At 32.5% G+C, this 20,895-nt stretch overlaps 1 protein-coding gene across 8 annotated transcripts in view; it reads left to right on the plus strand.

Annotated features, from left to right (window-relative positions):
- The first annotated feature begins 1,043 nt into the window (after positions 1–1,043).
- The window catches only part of LOC140756754 (A disintegrin and metalloproteinase with thrombospondin motifs like), a 175,990-nt gene continuing 156,138 nt past the window's right edge, over positions 1,044–20,895 (plus strand). For 4 of the 8 annotated variants that reach the window (XM_073092304.1, XM_073092305.1, XM_073092302.1 and 1 more), the window contains exon 1: positions 1,044–1,276. The gene's annotated coding sequence lies outside the window, so the exon portion shown is untranslated. The remainder of the gene's footprint in view (positions 1,277–20,895) is intronic. The other 4 variants (XM_073092306.1, XM_073092307.1, XM_073092308.1 and 1 more) reach the window with 1 other exon arrangement.

Here is a 20,895-nt window from a genome sequence, read left to right on the forward strand (position 1 = left end):
GAAACTAAATTTAATTAAAAAAGTAAATAAAAAGGTTAAATAAGGAAAACTTTTATGATATTCATATTTTCCAAAGAACTTTTATATTTAATTTTTAACGACCCGCGTTGAAGTCTTTTGTGGACGATAAAGACTTAACAATTTATATTGGTTGATACCAATGACTAATGTTTTGTTATTGTTTGTAAAATAGTGATCTAAGTTCTGTACCCTTAGTATGAGCTTTTACGTTTTTAGAAAAATGACAGTTTTTGTATTTGTTTACGTGTTTTCCATACATTTTCAATCAGTTCTGTACCCTTCGTATGAGTTTTTACGTTTATACAAAAATGACTGTTTTTGTACTTGTTCACGTATTTTCCATACATTTCCAATCAGTTCTGATACAATCCGCTAGGGGCGCTGATTGAAAATGTATGCGCAAATAGGGAAACATATACAAAAACAGTCATTTTTGTAAAAACGTAAAAATTCATACTAAGGATACTATTGTAAATATAAAATATTTTTTGGTAATATTTCATTATCATTCACTTTTCTTTTTTGTTTTCGAGATCGATTTTGTCATCATAATTCAAACGTTATGCTAGATATACTTTTAAACTATCAGTCACAGGATTTTTTTTATATTATAAGAGTAGCGGACGAACTTGCAGTCCTTCTTGATGGTAAGTGGCTACCGGAGCCCTGGCGCATGGACATCTGTAATCAACCCCAGATAGGATGCCTACCTGAGGTCCGTCACAGATGCATCGCTACCCCTGAGGACTAAGCTGGAACGCCTCAGATAAGTATGTATATCCCTTCGAACCAGAAAACAGCAGCGTTTACGCTGCTGTTATGAGGCAGAAAGGTGAGGCGGTGGTCGAATCGAACCACAAAAGCACCGGAGTCGAACCACAAAGGGTTCTTTTAAAATCCGATCTTCAAGATCCGGTTCCGGAAAACAAAACGGGAAAAGACAGATGAGTCCTATCGAGGTACCGTTTTCAAAAAATCGCCGAACGCCCCCACTCTTGAAAAGCGAAGGTTTTATTGCGTGGGGGAGCGCGCACAGGTCAGTCGCCCGCTAGCTGTCGGTCGCGTCGCACGCGTTACGCGACAACAGTTTTCCACTTGGAAAAATTGTGTCGCGTGTCCAGTTTACATTGTGATCTGCCTGTGAAACATTCGTGTCAAACTATGGATTATGTGCATGGCGTATAAGTGTGTTGCATGTGTCTTCCTGTACGGCAGCGCCCCCGGTCCACCCTCCGTCGCTGAAACTTCCTAATACGTAAGTTATTTATAAGGTTGTTTAAAGTTAACGGAATTGAGATTAAAAAGCAATCTAAAAACAAGTTTTAGTTTATTTTAGTTGAATACTAGAACGGTTTCGTTACACTTTTTAGATCATTGAAGACTGACCATTCAAATTATGTCACCACTTTCGGATTTTTTACTGAACTTATGTTGTGCTAACATTGAGTTATAAACTATAAAATAAATGCGCCACTCCATTGTGTAACAGCCTTACGCAAGAGTATTATGCGAATTTTGAAACTGAAAGTACTTGCGAAATTTTACATTGGAGTATACGGAACGCTTGAGGCGCTAATAGGTCGCCTAATTAGAATATTCTGAAGGCAGTGCCTCGTCGCTTCACTTGGCATTTTAGAACAAGTTCATATACTTAAGCCAAAAAAATTAAAAACTAAATTAAAAGCAAATAAATTATTCAATATGTATTTAAAGCAAGTATTTCAAGGTTTAATAACCAGGTGAATTAGATTTGTTTATTAATATTTTCATATTGTACTGAAGCCTTTGTTTATATAGTAAATAATTGCCGGAAAACGAAGTAGAACAATCTAATTGGATGCCATTTAAATCGCATACTGAACAAATCGATTCCTATTCAAACACGTGAAATATTAATGTGTAACAGAAAAAAATCCTTGAATACTATTAAAATTATGTATACGTACGAATGTACTAAGAAATGTTTCAAATATTATCGAAGTTAACGTAACAATCTTAAGGTAAGATTGAAATATAAATTTTACTCAACAATTGTTAAATTCCTTTAAAATATATAACGATTTTAAGGTTTTCTAAAAGTAAATTTACGTTAAGAATTTTTCGTAATTCGAAACGAATAATAAATAAATTCATTTCAATTTTCTCATTACTTTATTTCATTGCACAGTATATAAAATATACTTAAGTATAAAATAAAATCTAAAAAGTAAGTAAAATATCTAAAAAGATTGAATGCGTAGTGTAATTATTACTTACTTAAGATATAACAAAATATAATGAGTCGTTTCGAAGATAAACTTGTACGTGTAGAAAGAAAAGAAAAGAAAGATAAAAATAATACAGAGAATAGAAAGATATACATACATTTAGGATTGGTTAGGTTATTTAATCAATTAGTAACAATATGCATACAAATAAAATGTGCAATAATCATTAATTAAGCTTAAATAAATTAAACTATATACTAATAAAAACGTATTTACAAAATGTACATATGCGACTACAAAAATGAAAAACAAAAACACTGCCATAAATTGACATAAATTTTATTTATAAAAAGTAGAATTCAGAACCTTCTTTTTTATGCAGTCGTCAAAAACAAACAGCAACCAACGACATGACCCGTACAATGAAAGTAACTACAAAATAATATTTTTACTAAAACTCAAAATCGATATAGCAACCCGACAAACCAGTAGCGCAACCTTTGAACTATAGTCAGTGTTTTGAAAGGCCAGTTTTCTTTCGAAGGTTAGTCTGAACGCTCTTGTATAAATATTTAAGTACGACTGGTGTCAAGCGGATTCTAGTTTGTTTGGTCTCAGTTACATCACTCTTAATGGGGTTTAAATTATTTTTAACGTGTCGTGTAATTACAAAAAGCTAATGAACGTCCGTGTTCGTGGAGAGTTAGATAATGAACGGTGTATGTCGTGTGATAATATTGTTGTCTAGTCGCCTTTTTATATTATGAAGTACCTAGAAAACGACCATGCAGTCCACCTGATGTTAAGTGATTACTGCAGCCTATTGACATCTGTAATCAACTCTAGATTAGACATCTATCTGAGGTCGGGAATTGATGCGATGTCTCCACTGAAGACTAAGCTGGAGCGCCTTAGAACACATTAGATAATGTCCTTCTTACAACATCCTTTAAACCAGAACACAGTAGCGTTTAACACTGCTGTTATTAGGCAGAAATAGGTATGGCGGTGCCGTCGGAGTCGAACCACAACAGTACTAATCATCTTGAAAGAAATTGTTAAAATGTGAATGTTGTAGTTCTTGTTATTTATAATTAGTGATTAAGTAACATGGTGTATTGTATAATCGAAGTTTTCTAACGACGCTATCACGATGTGATCTCAGATTATTGGTTATAAGTGAATTTATTAAAAAAATCTATTATCATCATCAAATAGAATGAAATCTAACGAAAGATTTTTAATGATGAAAGACTATTAATGATGACATCTAATAAATAATAAATTCGATGTAAAATATATTTCTTTATTATTAAATTGTAAGCTATTTTCCTATGTTGTAAGATTTTCAAGGTAAAGCGGTAGATCAATATGTGTTTATTTAATTTTAATTAATTTACAATAAATATTAATTTATCAATTACTATGTTTATTTAATCAGGTAATTCGATACCTTATCATGCCATCTAAATGTTAAAATTATAAAAACAAGCAAATACGCAAATAAAAATAATTATTTGAATGGCTCTTCCTATTTTGAAATATCATAATTTGGTCGCAAAATACATAACTTGATATTTTGATTATCGTAAATATTCGATCGAATTTATTTCTAAACATCATTTACATATTACAATGTATTTTTAAAGATTTTTATAATTATCAGTGCTTTAGCTGACTTTTTACCATCATATGACTTAATAATAATAAATATTAATGTAATCGCTATCTCTTTTATGTGCTTCGAATATTTTGTAATAAATTAAGTTGTTTAAATAAAAATTGTAATGCCTAATTATGTTTAAAAATATTTTAATAATCTTTTTATATTCAGATTCAGATACATTTTCTCATAAGATAAATAATTATGCTCTTAAATATTACATAAAAATAATGTATTATAATTTGATAAATAGCGTTAAATTGGATTAAAATTTATCTCTCGTAAGTAACTTGTTGCGGAAATTATACTAGTAAATTTAAGCATTAATAAAACATTGATGTTTAAAAACCAATCAAAGTCTACATTATTGAATTCCGTATGAATTTAAATATATAATCAGCGTGTAATGATAATGGTAATATATTAAAATCCAGATAAATTTAACACTTGTCTCATCCATGTTTCCGACTTTAAGAATTACTGTAAAAATATTTTTTGACGATAAAATTTATCTATATTTTTGAGTATTGACGTAAAATTTATTGTTCACATCGAACGTCATTATCTGTTAATTTATGTCTATATTAATTATATGTTAATTAATATTAATTAACTAATATATTGTTAATTGGTTGAACTCGTCGGAATAAACTGATTGTAATTCTCGAATATCCCTTAAACATCTCTATAATATTTATACAGAAGTTGGCAAAGAAATTCAAAAATGAAATATACAAGATCATTTACGACAATGTAATACCCATTAGGTCATTTTGGATGTATGGTCAGGAATATTGCTGGGCATACAATATTAGTAATAACATTTTATTCTAATCTAGCTACATATACATATATACCTAGCTATTATTATGTCAGTACAAAGTCTGTCCGAAATCCGTAAATCACGGGCGAAATACCCAAAACTTCGGGTAAAAAATGGCTATCGTACTGTATATTCTCAAAAAATCATCATATGAACATAGGAGTTCTTCAGGGCAACTTATTAGTTCCACAGACATTTAATATATTCATAAGCAAAAGTTAAGTTTATCAACCGATAATGACGTCACTCGGATACCAGATATATCAATATGTAAAAAATCATAATCATGAATGATATTGATATGTAAAAAGGCATTATCAATTCCAATCATAATCATAGCGGTTTTAAATACGTTTTTTATCAATTTCAATCAATCTTATCGATCGATGTTTATCGTATATCTTATGAGTGATACGTCACGTTCAGTTGACTCATATTTAACATAATCTATACGGACCTCTATATATACTTAGGTGTGGTAATGGAGACATACTTTTCCGAGGCGTTCCAGCATAGTCGTCAGGGGTAGCGGCGCATATGGTGCCGACGTCAGGTAGGAATATTTAATCCTAGGGTTGATTACAGATGTCCATTGACGGCAGTCCACCAGTCCAAGTGTCTACTGCCGCCCATGGAAATTTATAAACAACCTAGATAGGGTTTGATTCCTTCCCAAGATCGAGCACAGGTGCGCCGCTACACCTGAGGACTAAGCTAGAATGTTTCCAAAAAGTATGTCTCCCTTACCACACCCTTCAAACCACAACTCAACAATGTTTATCACTGCTGTTATTAGGCCGAAATAGGTGGTGCCGCTGGAGTCGAACTCACTGAAAATTCTGCTTTTAAACCTTACCTATGTAATACTAATTGGTTACATGTACCTATTGTGGTCTTCTAAAGCATATATCATTTTGACTTTATTATAATTTCCTTTAACTTGAAGCGGTTTTACAACTTTTATCCGAGTTTTATGATGATGTCTTTAATAATATTTCTTTAGGTATACGTGTGTAGTGTTGCCAGTAATACAGAAGTAAAATACGGGATAATTAAATAAAATAAAAAACGCTATACATATAACACATTTTGTATTGAAAAATTCGGGAAGGTGTTTTCACAGAAATCCGCAATGTATAGGATACAAAGCAAAATAAAAATATTTGGGCAAATCTCGCTTAACAAAATAGTGTTCTGGCCTGTGCTTATCTACATATTATTATGTCTTCACTTAAAATCACAGCCTTATATTGAAATTAAAAAAAAAAGCTACCTGTACAACTTTTACATACCCACTCTTGACACATATACTGCTTGATTACGAGACTATCCCACATTCTACAAAGTACTGGCCACCCGAGTGTGCGAATATGATGCGAAGATGATAATTAGAATCCAATATTTGCGCTCAGAACAAGTTTTGCTCGGCTATGAAATGACCGCTCTCCATGTTTAATTTAGACAGAACTTTTCATGCCTTTGTGTTGTAAATATTATGTAGACGCTCTCTGGCCTAGAATACGCCGTCACTTGTTTTTACCGACTGAGGCAATGGTAATCTTTTTAACACGCTTTTATTAGCTTGGGTTATATGTTTGTATGTATGTATGTACGTAACAGTAACGGAATCTTCGAACCCGATTTCTATCCACTTTGAACGTTCAGTTTAATTCAAAATGTTGAAAAATTATCAAAAACCGATGACAATACACGATTTTAATAATTTTGTACCATTGTCCTTATCAACATCCTCAGGATTAACGATTTTCGAGGCGAGGGAAAGCGCCTTATGGAGCGTACAGGCAAAGTTACTAGATTGATTTTTAGCTATGAAAAATAATAATGTTATTTGAGCGTATTTATGTACTTATGGGCAGCAGTAACCGTATGTCATCAGGTGGACATGCTCGTCTGTTACTCTATATTATAAAAAAATATGCATGGTGTGTCGTTGAATTAGTCTTAATTGTGGAAGTGACATTATTTCCTTGCTTCACTTAATTATTTTTACGTAGTCTGTTTTGTTGGTTTTGTAATAAATATCTAGCTTTATAATGGCAAACAAGCATGTCCACCTTTTTATAATATAGGAGTAGTCGACGAGCATGCAGTCTACGTGATCGTAAGTAGCTACTGCCGCCCATGGACATCTGATCCATGATCCATGACATGTAATGAATCCCAGATAGTGAAGAAATTAGAGTATTAGATGAAATAAGAGTCCTGCGTGAAGTCTGTCAGAAATACGTTGCTTGTCCCGAGGACTAAATTGGAACGCCTTACATAAGTATGCCTTCCTTACCACACCCGCAAAACGACGGCATAATCATTACTTTATCTACTAATATTTAAATATTTGTCAAAGTCACTTTAAAGTCAGTTATCTTACTCGTAAGTGATAGTTGCATTAAGAAACTTATTGTTTAGTACGCACATCGATAAGTAAATTTATGTGAAATAGGTAAAGGTAACTGGTGTTACGAAAGTGATGGTAACTGATGGTAATGGATTTGCGAAACGTGCAGGTGTCGAGAGGGTAAGGGCTAAGTAATACGTAACGCAGTAACCTCTTGACTTCGACTTATATTGATTTTGACAGAAGTTTAAGTTGTAATAAAATGTAAAGTAGTAAGTAATAAGTAGTATTCATTTATTTTAATAAATGTAAAGGCATACGGTCCGGGCTGAAAATCAGTTGCCGAGATCCAATCTCGGTTTTTTTCTGAGCTCCGGAACCTTTTTCACAGACTTTAGCTGCAACACTCGATTATGTATTTTGTTTGTTTTTATTTTTTAATTCACTTTATTATTTTCAGTTTTTTTTTTTTTATATTTTGTGTAATTTTATTTCTTAAGAAAATTTAGTCAATAAGTTCATAATTAAGTTTGTGTTTCCATATGTGTATTTTTGGATTTCATTGTTTATTGTGTGTTATAATTTGTTGTTGTTGCTTAAGTTCTTGAAATAAATAATCTATCTATCTATCTATCTATCTATCTAAAGTTGTAAGTAATAAGCTTATTAAGTAGCGGCGCATCTGTAGCAGACCTCGGGTAGGAATAGCTAATCCTATCTAGGCTTGAGTACAGCTGTCCATGGGCGGCAGTAGCCACTTACCATCAGGTGGACTGCATGCTCCTCTGCTACTGCTATATTATAAAAAATAGTATTTAATGTCTTCCTATTTTTTATAATATTAAATATTATGCATGTTATGACAATTTATTAAAAAAACGTCACTTCCGTTAAAAAAATGCGTACTTACCTAAGTATCTAAAAATATTGTAATCATAAAATAATGTATAATTATAAATTAGAAATGATTATATTATATTATACGTCAATCTTTGCGAACATATTATCGTAAAACCTCGTCTCCTCTCGAAAAAAGAGAATGGTCGTAAACTATATTTCAATATGACAAATCTTTATATAAATATTAATTGTATAGTATATTTTTGTGCCTATAACTGGTTTTGAATAAAACTAGTTCGAATAAGAACCTACTGTTGATTCTTAACGTGACGTAAAGTTGCAATCTTCAAGTGACATTTGTTTTACAGGACGTGTGAAATCACACTGTTTCTTTGTCTATGACGTATGTTTGGAGCCAATGTTTGATCAAATATTTGTAGTTACCACACTGAATGGATTCATAGGCTTAGAAGCTTTTGGCGTCGATGAAACATGCATGATGCGTTTATTTAAGAAAATTAATAAAAAGATGACTTTATTTTTATTTAGTAAAAAAATATTGGTAAATATACATATGATATTATTAATCACTCTGTTTAAAACGGAAAAAGAAATCCAGTCAATTACTATAATAATTATTTATTATCTATTATTATTTTTGTTTAAAATTTTAAAGTTAATGAATCCTTATTCAATTATCTTTCAGCGAATAGCTCGAGTAATTATGACACTATGTTACTTATATATTTCCTTGCTATGTAGTACAATTACAAATAAAAAGATTAAAAATTAAATAATAACGCACTGGCCTCACAACTTTACAGAAATAAAACAAAAATTAAATATTTGGCGCCAATTCTCATAAACATATTTTTCTTTAGAATGTGACGTACGTCACAGTGTCACAAACAGGCGACTTGTAAGAAATTGACGCGTGTTGTTACTAATAACCTTGTTTTTAAACCTTATACAAAAATATTTATTTTAAAGCTGGCAACACTGACGTGTGTTTTTTTTTTGCATGCTTAGATTTTGTTGAAATTGAAAGGACATTACGGAGTTTGTTAGTCGTCAGCTATTTATTTTTTTAATTTACCTCCAGATAAGATAATAAGTTATTAATCATTTTTTATTATTATAACGCAAGAAAGAATAAACAAAAAAATAATACAATAGATATTAATGAAATTGAAATTCTTAGCGAAAACTCTGTTCAATATTTAAGAAACCTTTTTGTGTATGTTAAAAAATATTTATTTTATTGTTTGCATTTATATTTTTTATAATTTAATTTACTTGTATTGTAAATTTATCCTATGTCTAAGTATTTGTCTATGGTACTCACATCAACATGTATGTAGAAAGCGTTTAGTTTTTGCACTTAATGTGTAACACGAATATATATACCGGTTTACTAAGTAAAAAATATTTCTTTTGGACATAAATATGCTATTGGTATCCGTCAAACTGAGGTATGAAAAAGCGAGCAAAAAATCTAGGTTAAGCCCTAGTCTAGTACGTAACTGTGCAGCAGAGCGTTCCATAACGCAACGGTTGGCAACTTAGCACTTAGTGGCAACACGCTACTTAAAAATAAATTATCTGTTATTTTTTTCGTAAAACAAATAAAATTATTACTTTTTTTACGTACTTGTGCAATATAAAATAATCGTTTGTATGGTTCTTTTAGTTTTATAAATATTAACTTTAAGTTTTGAAAACTAGAAACCTTTCGTTTTTTTTCAATTGCAAAATTACAAATTACATAAATAGATAAAAAACTGTGAAGTAAATGTTAATGTTCTGTTAATAATAACTGGTTAAGTTTAAAAAACTTAAATGTTAACAATTTCTTAAATAATCATAATTATAAATAACATGTAATTTGTTCGCAGCGGGTGATTTAACCAGACAACTATTATTATGAAATTTATTTTTAGAACACAATTATTTTATACTATTGTTATGTATTCTATTTTCGAACACAATTACTTTTATTCTTTACTATGAACACTATTTTTTGAATTCAATTATTAATTTGTTGTGACTATGAATACTATTTTTGAATATAATAATTATTTTATGACATTGTTATGAACACTATTTTTGGAACATAACTGTTATTGTTACGAAAGTTTTTGTATTGTATAATATATAATTTAATCTAAGTAGTTAAAATTTCAAACCATTTAATGTAATGTAGTTGGTATAGTTATATTAATTTGGTGTAATTTAATTTTATATAATGTAATTTCATTTCATTTAATTCAATTTGCATGCTTGAAAAGGCTGAATAAGAGACTAATAATATTGTATGTAACAACTTTTCTCACTGTTCAAAGCAAATAAATTATCTTTATCTTTATCTTTATCTTTGTTTATAAGTATTTTCTCTTGACATTGACATAAATAAATAAAATACAAAAAAAAATTCTTAGTCACGTGCAAATGATTAAATAGGTAACACAGATAACAATATGGTCATTATTCAATTATATTATCAATTGAAACATAAAGTTTCGTAATATTTCATGTAGTACTTCGCATATTTCCACGGACCTATTACACGGTTGTTATTATGAAAAGAAAAAAATAAATTACATTTTATAACAGTAATTTTCGTAATAAGTTATTTATAATATAATTGAAAGGTTGACAGGGTGGTCCCTTAAGTTCTATTAAAAATTTCTTTGTTTTTTAACGTTTTTTTTAATTTAAATCAAAGTGTCGTGCGTGTTGATCTAAGAGTTGCGTAAAAGCCCTAAAATTGTTTTTTTTTTCAAACGCCTAAGGAAAATAATAATAATAAGTCATGTGAAAGTCCAATCAGTAAAAATAATAACTTTTTAACATCATGAGAATACGCATATAAATAAAGAAAAAAAACAATGCTTTCTACACTCACAGCCCCACACTAGGATTCCATGCATCTTGGGTGCTATGGACATACACAGAGACAAATAAACAAACACCCAGACCCAAAAACAGAACTCTACATTCATAATTTAGAAATCTGTCAGGCCGGAAATCGAACCCGGGACCCGGACCCGGTCAAGTCAGTGATATCAAATTATGTAAATACGCTTAAAAATTTATTATAAGAATCTCATCTTAATTGTATGACATTTAACACGAATTACAGTTACAAAATATTACATTACATTACATTCGGTGATTCAATGTTACATTGCGTATTGATAAGTATGATACCAAAGTTATAGTAGGTGAAGGTGAATATCTGAATGTATGAATTTATTAATAGTTGTATGAACTTATGAGTTCAAACCCACACATAGATTTCTATTATGCAGGCACCCTAAATATTTTTAGTGTAAGTCAGGGCTTCTCAAACTGTGCGAGATGTTTTGGAACATCGTAATTTGGTACTAGGAGAGTGTCAGTAGAATACGCATAATTCTCCTGTCGTTCCAAAAAATCCTCGATTTATTTTAAATAAACAAGTCAGTCATTCTCGAAAATTGTAGTGTTTGTAGTGCTATATATTTTTTATAATCAATTATTGTAGTAATAGTTTTCCCTTAAATAATAAACTGTTTTTAATGCCTCATGTATTAATAATTATTCCCTTCTGTATTAATAATTATTATTCTGTATTACTTGAAACTAGAACAATATTACTTAACATAAAACAGTAGCGCTCAACACTCAGTCAGACTTTATAGGTCAGACAGTCGAACCACATAGTTCTAAGTTCATCTTCAGTCTATTCATTACATAAATCTGACCAAAGACTTGCACATGCACATTACATAACATAACCTTTTAGTACAGTTTTGCAACGAGCTTCTTCAAGCTGTAATAGATGTTGCATTTACTTTCGCTCTCTCAACGACCTCCTGACATGACCTATCCATTCTGTATGTTTATTTACTCTATGGATTGTGTTACACAATTTATTTAAAAATAAAACTTGATTTATAAGTCATAAGTTGTATTATTGAAGTTTGAAAGGAAATATAATGGTGTGGAAGTAGGATGATAGTGGTAAAGGTGGTGATAACCTAGTGGTCAAAACTCAGCACCTCAACCCGGTGTCTCGAAGTTCAAATCCCAGGAATTAGGTATAAGTAATATACGACTGAAAAGCAATTATCGTTTTTCGACATACATAATATATTGTATTTATATCATTGCCAGTGTAAAGTAATGTATAAAGTTTTCTTCATACATATTAAACAGTAAAAATAGTTGAAATATTTTTACTGTTAAAGGGCCTTCTGTTTAAAAAAATCACCCAACATTGTTTTTTATATATACGCCTATTAGAATTACTGGATATAACAGTTACAGAAAATATTGCGAGCATTAACTTGAATAATTAACATACTTAATTTAACTCAGAGGAAGTAGTAACTTGTATAAAATAAATAATTTCGAAGCCTACTTTATTTAAATAGCTGACCCGGCAAACTTTGGACCGCCTCAAAATCTATTTATCAAATATATTTCATATAAAATATAGCCTATGTTACTCGTGGATAATGTAGCTTTCGAATGGTGAAAGAATTTTTAAAATCGGTCTAGTAGTTTTTGAGCCTATTCATTACAATCAAACAAACAAACAAAGTTTTCCTCTTTATAATTCTAGTATAGATAGCAACATATTACAACATCTTCACAATTGTTACCAGTGAGTTATTTTGACAAAAAACTAAATTAGTATCTATTTAGCGTTATAAAAAGGTCATCCGTTATTTCAGTTACGCTATCTGTCAACAAATCGCCTAAATAAGGTTTGTTAGCACAGTAAATAATACTTTATAACTGTCAATGGTAAACAGGATCGTCGACTTACTCGAAAACAAACCTATGAATAATATGGATAACGGGGAAGCAGACATGCTACGTGTATTGGTGATGTATCGATATTGCGTTGCGGTTTTGCGACTTGCTGCGATTTTTTATAATGTAAGGAGGAGTATGCTGTCTGATGGTAAGTGGCTACTGCCGCCCATAAATATCTCTAATCGACTTTAGATAAGATTAGAATCCTGACTGAGTTCGGCCACAAATGTGTTGCTACCCTTGAGGAATACGGTAGAACGCCTCGGATAAGGATGTTTCTCTACCACACCCTTCAAACTGGAACACATCAGTGCTTAACACTGCTGTAATTAGGTAGAAATAGGTGCGGCGGCGGTGTCTCCGCAAACCACAAAGGTTCTACCACCTTCATTCAGTTCGGTGGGAATCAAAAGCTTGCGTTTTGGCGACTGCATTAAGGTTTCGCGATCAGTTGCTGTATAAAGCGTCAAAAAGAAGCTGCAAGCTGCACTCAACCGTGTGCGGAGTGTAGCGTTTGATCGCTGCGTCTACCTTCTAAAAACAACAAAATCGTCGAACGAAGTCGCATGTCTGTTCTGGCCTTAAGAGGCACTTTCTTCAAGAGCTTCTCAAGTGCCTGTGAGTTCACGATCTGATCATATTTAGCGAAAACTTGACCGATTTTAATTCCACTCGCAAAAAAGCGGTTTTCCCAAGTTTGTTTTGTTTTGTACTAATACGTTTTTATACGTGTAACGTTAATCAAAGATGTTTGGTGATGGAAGATTTATCTCAACGGTCGGTCAATCACTTTGGAAACATATTTATAAGTATAAAGTATAATTAGTTATCTCTTTTTTAACAGTTAAGGAAAATATGGTATAGTCCGCGTAAAACTGCTAGTCCGTTCTGAATATAGAAATGAATCGCGTCGCCATAGCAAATTGTATGACAACGCCTGCTCGTAACAACTTCAGAGCGGACTAGGAATTTGCCGCGGACTATATCTTAAGAAACCTTTTAAGAAACGAAAGGAAATTTTTAGACATTCGGACACTCGAGAGTCCGGATTATGTTTCTGTTCCGTACCTTTGACCTTATGGTCATACATAGACTCTACAGACTTGAACCTTATACATGTACATTGTAAGAAGACACATAAATAATGATTAAGGATGTTTAATACATTGAAGTAATAAAAGAGCATGCAGTCCACCTGATGGTAAGTCACATCTGTAACCAGCATCGTGTACATAAGGAGTCCTACCTAAAACCAATAAGAATTTCGTTGGACGATTAACAGTTGACTGTTTTTGTATTTGTTTACGTATTTGCCTATACATTTTCAATCAGCGCCCCTAGCGGATTATATCAGAACTGATTGGAAATATATGGGAAATACGTAAACTAAATCAAAAACAGTCATTTTTGTCAAAACGTAAATCTTATACTAAGGGTACTGCTCCGCGTTAGGTACAGGTATGGTGGTGGTACCTCTACTGTCGAACCATACTAGTTCTACCACCTTTCAAAATGATAAGAATAAAAATACAAATGTTTCTTAAAAAATACTTTGTTTTTAAGGCTCGGAAGGATTGGCTAAGGAATTTAAATGTATGATAAAATATTCATACTTATGAAAATTTTATTGACCTTAATATGATTTTAAGGTTCTATCGTCTATTTTTGGTTTTTGCATCACGTGTGAAATATTTATAATATTTTTTTGATAAAATCCATCTATAAAGTTATGTGTGCGAATGGACTATTAGTTGAAGCATACGATATACGACATCGTGTCGTGGAAATAAACAACGTATATTATAAGAATCACACAGTTATATCCTAAAAGAAATTCACAGAGTCAGTCTTTTAATGACGCAGGATTGTAATTTTCCGCTATATTCTTATATGTTTTCCCTATTTAGTATATGTATTTGCGTATTCATGATACACGTAAACTAATACTTGAGAGAACACGTGTAAAATAATTATAAAAAGTGTGGGATAAGTGGTGTCGTATTACGATTACTATAATGGTAGGTATTTGGAGGAACCCTTTGTGTTTTGATTACAGCAGCACCACCGCCACACTTATTTCTACCTAATAACAGCAGTGTTAAGCGCTGCTGTGTTCTGGTTTGAAGGGTGTTGTAAGAGAGACATATTTTTCGAGGTATCCCAGCTTAGTCCTCACGGTTAGCGGCGAATCTGTGGCCAATCTCAGATAGGAAACTAATCCTATCTGAGGTTGATTTGCAGTCCATGAGCGGCAGAAACCATTAACCATCAGGTGGACTGAAAGCTCGTCTGCTACTCCTATATCATAAAAAGGTACCTTTGAGTTAAGCAACAAACAGACATAATGACTTGACAAAAATGCTAGCTTTCATGATAGGTAAAACGATTCGGAGTCTATAAATTTCATCAACGTGCATCTATTATAATCTTGGCTGTCTATAGATATTTTTTGTGGTAACTTTACATAACGGTAGTGTACCGTACAGGTCTCATTTGGCACTATTGATCTTCGCACCTCTTGTTCATACATAATATAAAATGATATACTCGGTTTTGAAATGTGATAATAATAGATAGTTGTAAGCTTGCGTCATATCTACATACCTACTCTTATAAATGCGAAAGTCACTCTTTTATACCGTTTTTGTTTATTTACGATGTTTAATAGAGAAGTCATTTAAAAATAAGGAAAACCGTAAGCTTTAAATAATTGGCCGAGTGCCAGTCGCACTCGTACACGGAGGGTTCCGTATTAAAGAATTTTCATTTGTTTTTTTATTCTTAGTTTTTTTATAGCAATCATAGAAGTGAGAAGTCAAATATCGTCACGTATAAAATTGCTGTTTAGTAGCTTTTACACGAAAACTCCCGAAAATTAGCCAACATCAAGGAGTCGATTTTATTGAAAGTTGTAATTTCCGTTTAATTTCCTTTCATTTGATATCCTACTCGATAGGTTCGGTTAACTTTTATTTTTTAAAGTGTTACTATATCGCGCCAAAAGTTCGCCATTTTGATTTTTTCTAACACCTATACTTGACACTTGGGTATTTGAGTCACACCTTTATGGTCGAAATTCACCCAGCCGTTTGTTAGATCCGAGGCTATAAATAAAGACAAACATACAAGATACGCGCGAAAAACATAACTTCCTTGGCAGTGGGGTAATAACTTATGAGAATGATTTCGCTTATCCGTAATACAGAAGCAACATAAACTAAGCAATCATTTGGAGGGAAAACCCGCAAGAACTCATAACACAAATAGTCCCTGTAATTACCAACTCGTGTAGAACTATAAAGGATGCCATTAAAAAAGATATTAACTCACTAATAATTGGCTTACTCACAAACCGTAATAGACTATATTTTACAGAACATAAACTATATTATCTATGGTTGGGTATTTATCTATTTTATCTGTATTTAAAAAAGAGATATATTTAATAGAAATTACATACTAACATACATACGTCTGAAGCTAATAAAAGCGTATTAAAAAGCAATTACTTTAGATTAAAAACGATATATATAGAAATAATAATGTGAATATTAGGTAAGATTTTCTTTTTTGACTTTCACACACTTTTTTTCGCCAATTATAAATAACATCATCTTATATATAACATTCTCGTGTCACAATGTTAGTTACCGTACTCCTCCGAAACGGCTTTACCGATTTTCACCAGATTTTATATGCATATTCAGTAGGTCTGAGAATCGGCTACTATCTATTTTTCATAACACTAAGTGATAAGGATTGTTCACCCTTAACATTTTTTTTATTTATATGGCAACACAACGTTTGCCGGGTCAGCTAGTAATTTATACTATGTGAACTTCCTATTTGTGTCCTCATAACATTTTTTTTGCAGTATACACGTCTACCACAATTATATAAAATTATTGACAACCTGACATTTATCATTTTTTTAAACACTTTCTACACTCACAGCCCCACACTAGGATTCCCTGTATCGTGGTTGCTATGAACACACACATAGACAAATACACAAACATCCAGACCAAACAGAAACCTAAATTGATCATTTAGATTTCTGTCTGGCCGGGGATCGAACCCGGGACTCTGCGCGTCAGACTGGTATGGTGACCGCTCCGCCACGCGGGTCATTTAAATGCGTAATTCACATACATATATGATTGATGTATTTTATATTGTCAAAATATATTATCATCTCTTCTCCTTATGCAGTGATTTCCCCATGTCATTTCTATGTTTATCAATTCTGTGGTAAAAAATCGCCCTGAATTATGGTCATTGACCTATATAACACGAACAATAGACTTATTAAGTTGTCCGTATGAACACCTGTTTATACTGACATATGGCGCCATAAATCTATTCGCAATTAAGTGATATTTGCTATAACCGCGTTTAGTCATAAGCTAAACACCTACACTTTTATTAATCTAAATATTGTACAAAATTCAAAAGGAAATTATTTTTATAAGTCTATTTAGAACAGATTTAGATAAAGAGATTCTTTCATGCCTCTCTAACTAGTGAAGGTTGGCTATCAGCTTCTTTTTTTTTTGTATGTAACCTAACGTTAAGGCAGACGGGCTACCTGGTGGAAAGTAGTCACCGTCGCCTATGGACATTTGCAACACCAGAGAAGTCGCCAATGCATCGCCGGCTTTGGAGGAGAACTCTTTTTGCACCACTCTTGAAGAGCCCCATGTCATAGCGCTCAGGGAATACTTCAGGAGGAAGTTCATTCACGTATGTACCGTACCGTAAAATGATCGTTCAAACCGAACCGTGGAGGACCGTCATGGGTCCAGTTGATGTGTATGGAACGTCATCCTTCGGCGAGTGGTGCGATGAAGGAAGGCTATTCCGGCCCACTCTCAGATGTTGCGTAACCACGACTTCTTACTCCTGCCAATCTTCCTTCTTCCAGCGATAAGATAAAGATATATTGAGCGTTTACATAAAAAAAAAAACAGAGATAACCTAGTGGTTAAGAAACTCGGCGTCTTGATTGAAGGGTCCGAGGTTCAAATTCCACCACTGATTTTTAGAATTATGTGTGTGTTATAAATTAATTATCAGTTGCTTAAATGATAACGGAAAAAATCGTGAGGAAAGGTGCATACCTGAGAAATCCTAAAAACGTTTTCAAAGGTATGTGAAGTCTACCAATTCGGACTTGGCCAGCGCGGTGGACTATGGCCTTATCCTTCTCATTCTGAGAGACCTGTGCCCAGCAGTGGGACAGTAATGGGTTGATGATGAAAAGAGATACCTAAATAAGTATTGACTCTAACTTACTAGCAGATTGTTTAAATATTGCAAACTTTTACGCAATCCACTTGAAAACGACAAAAACTAGAGAGTTTTCAGCAATAAAATCACTGAAAAAGCGAACGCCTCCGGATCTTAAATTTTGAAACCTTTGTTGTTTAATGTTTGTTAAAAAGTTTCTCATTTAAACCCCGATCTATTGATTTACCAAAGGTCTATTGAATTGGTAGTTTTCCACCGAATTTCAGACTATTTTACACTACAATAACAGAATTTGGGTCTATGAAAATAGATAGTTTTGTAATCATTGAAGCAATTAATACATAGCCAAGTATCTGAGAATCAGCCTCTTAGTCGCAGTGTCCCAAGTTTGAATCCCAGGCTGATTTTTCATATATGTGCGTATTAGAATCATCATAATCATCACTTAATAACGATGAAAGAATACATCGTGAGGACATGTACCTACATTGTACATGCCTGAGTGAGTTTACAAAAAAGTTTTTTTTTATAATATAGGAGTAGCAGATGAGTATGCAGTCCACCTGATGGTAAGCTATTGCCGCCCATGGACATCTGTAGTCAACCCCAGATAGAATTAGATATTCCTACCTGAGGACGGCCACAGGTGCGCCGCTACCCCTGAGGACTAAGCTAGAACGCCTCGGAAAAGTATGTCTCCCTTACCACACCCTTCAAACGGAACACAGCAGCGCTGTTATTAGACAATAATAGGTGCGGCGGTGGTGCCGCCGGAGTCGAACCACAAAGGGTTCTACCACAAGAATTCTCAAAGGTTTGAATTATATTCGCGCTTGGACTAGTTCAATATGTTATAGTGAAAATATTGACCATAATGAATCAATACCTAATATTGAATGTGTTGTTCCACCTTTTGTTTAAAAGGTCACAGACCTGTAGGCAATGTTGGTAATCTTTATATATATATTTCTTATGTGCGTGTGTATGTCACTGAACTCCTCCTAAACGACTGGACTGATTTTGATTAAATTTGTTGTGTGTATTCAAGGGGACTTGAGAATAGTTTAGATTCACAATTTAGTCCGTGGGAAAAGGTTTTTGATGTGAAACATCTATAGCCGCACGTAAAACCGATTTCTGGCGTGACGACGCACGACGCGTGGTATATATATACAGTCTATATGCAGTAGTGTGTACGGTGTGGCGACGCGTCGCCATGCGAAATCGAATTCAATAAATAGTCATCGTTATCTGGAAAAAAATCGTAATATTTTATTTTATCATTATGACATATTTAGTTCCTATCACAATATGTTCTTTTCTGCATATTACTTTTACAAAATAATGTTGATGTTTCACATCTGCCAGGCGTCCCGTGACGGCTCACATTTTTTATTTTAATTAATTTTTAATTCGTAAGTAGTTATAGAATCGGAAACTATACATTTGATTAAGTGGTGATCTTTAGCAAAGTTGTTGTCCAAGAGCCCACGAGGCTTTGGGAGTTGATAAGACCAATTTTCGACAGATGGCACCACTGTCATTCCAATGCAGGTACAAATTTTCCGTTTTATGTATGTTATAATATTTCTTTAAAATGTAGGCGAAGCCGCGGGCTTCACTAGTAGATAATAATATTTTTACACGGACTTAGGCTAAGGTCATGTACAATGTAAATAATTACTTTATTTATCTGTTCCACGTTTGCGACCATTAATCTTTATCTGTGGTCGAACTTCAGTAAAACATGTTTGTTAATATAATCTGTTGCTACATACAGCACAGGCTTCACTGTAGGCGATGAGCGATATTGGAGAAATTAACGTGTAATATTTTTGTTGTGTGTAGTCCTACAAAGGCACTTATAAAAATAATTGGCCAAGTGCAAGTCGAGCCCGCACCCGGAGGGTTCTGTACCGCCAAAAAATCGTTTTTTTTTTTAATTTCTACTATTTGTTGTTATAGCAGACATTGAATTACATATTAGGTTGTGAAAATTTGAACTGTCTACCTACACCGGTTCAAGCTTAGGTTAGTTTAGTTCGGAAAATATCAAAAAATACCAGTTTGTTGTATGGGGACCCCTTTTTATAATCATTTTTTTATTTTTTATTTTTAGTATAATTATGCTAAAATCCGTGAAACCGTTTGAGCTTCCGGGTTTCTCGAAAAGCATTACTCTCCACAGTGGGATCTTATTCGTCGTTAGTGAGACAGCTACCTAAAGTATTCTGATTCAATACTTCGGTATTTCCGTTTTATTCCGTGACCTGTCACCGTCAGCATATTTTAAGTTTTCGGCGTTCCTTATGGCGACAGTTATAATATTTTTATTCCAGGAATACTTATTAATTCATCGGTTTGATTAATTGAAATTATAAGGGAATTTATTTGCTCAAATATTGGGAAACGTTTGTTGTTGGTAACTTTATTGCACGCGACTCTACCTTAGTGCACACTTTTATTATTTTATGTAAAATTCCCAGATATTTTTGAATTATTAACCCTTCTGATACTTGTTACGTCTTGATGAAACTTTGCATAGAAGGAGAACTAGGACTTAGGTAGATAAGGACTACGAAATTATTTTTGAAAAAAACTTCTTAAATACCTTCTTAGTCATTTCATTTAAGCAGTTTCCCGTGCCTAAATAGATGATTAATAATTTAATATTGTATTTAATAAGTTATCTTTTATAAATTAAAAAGATAAAGAACAAACAATAATAATAAATTACGACTAATATTTCTTAAATTATAGACACAATTTATAGTTTTGACGTTTTACGATTTTATTGTATGTAAAAAGTCAAAGATTTACAAGTTGTAAAATTGCAATAAAACTTCGGTCACATTGGGATTTATTTTCTTATTCTATCTTCAAAATAGTAAATTGTATATCTAATTTATGACCTTATGACTAATAACAT

This window comes from Epargyreus clarus, unplaced genomic scaffold (assembly GCF_041222505.1).
Source record: "Epargyreus clarus isolate Ecla_fem2 unplaced genomic scaffold, WU_Ecla_fem_2.2 ptg000035l, whole genome shotgun sequence".
Taxonomy (NCBI): Eukaryota; Metazoa; Arthropoda; class Insecta; order Lepidoptera; family Hesperiidae; genus Epargyreus; species Epargyreus clarus.